We start from the raw sequence: 622 nt of genomic DNA, 5'->3' as shown, positions 1-622 counted from the left end.
ATATGTGGTAGGGTCTGAGCTTTTGTGAGTCACTGCTCACTTCGTCAGATATAGCTAGAATGTGAGTCCATCTGTCCTGATATCACAAGGTTGATGGATTTCCATTTTGTAAGGCTAAATGTGGTCCCTTCGACCCTGTTAGTCTGTCTGTCTGTAGCAGCAGGAAAGAGCCAGAGTCCAGGAGCACCTTCATGACTAACAAAATGTGTGACAGGGTATGAGCTTTTGTGAGTCACTGCTCACTTCGTCAGATACAGCTAGAATGTGAGCTCACCTGTCCTATATATTGGAAAGGTGCAGCGAGTTCAGATGCCGAATGACATTACAGGCAAATGACAACAGAAGGTCTGATTGAATTAAACCCCCGTTAGATTGGACTCCCATTCGAACTGTATCTGAAGAAGTGAGCAGTGACTCACGAAACCTCACCCCCCCCGCCACATCTTTTATTAGTCTTTAAGGTGAGCTACGAGGACTCTTGCTCTCGCCTACCATTTCAGTCAGATAAAAGGTTTTCAGGCAGGAGAGAGAGAGAGAGAGAGAGCGCGCGGCCTCGAAGGCGATGATTGACGGCGGCGTCCGTTGGAGAAGCCGGCCGGCCTCAACCGTCCGTTGGGGGGGG

Source organism: Gekko japonicus, unplaced genomic scaffold (assembly GCF_001447785.1).
Source record: "Gekko japonicus isolate JY-2015 unplaced genomic scaffold, Gekko_japonicus_V1.1 scaffold250, whole genome shotgun sequence".
Lineage (NCBI taxonomy): Eukaryota > Metazoa > Chordata > Lepidosauria > Squamata > Gekkonidae > Gekko > Gekko japonicus.
Note: the sequence above shows the minus strand (reverse complement) of the source record.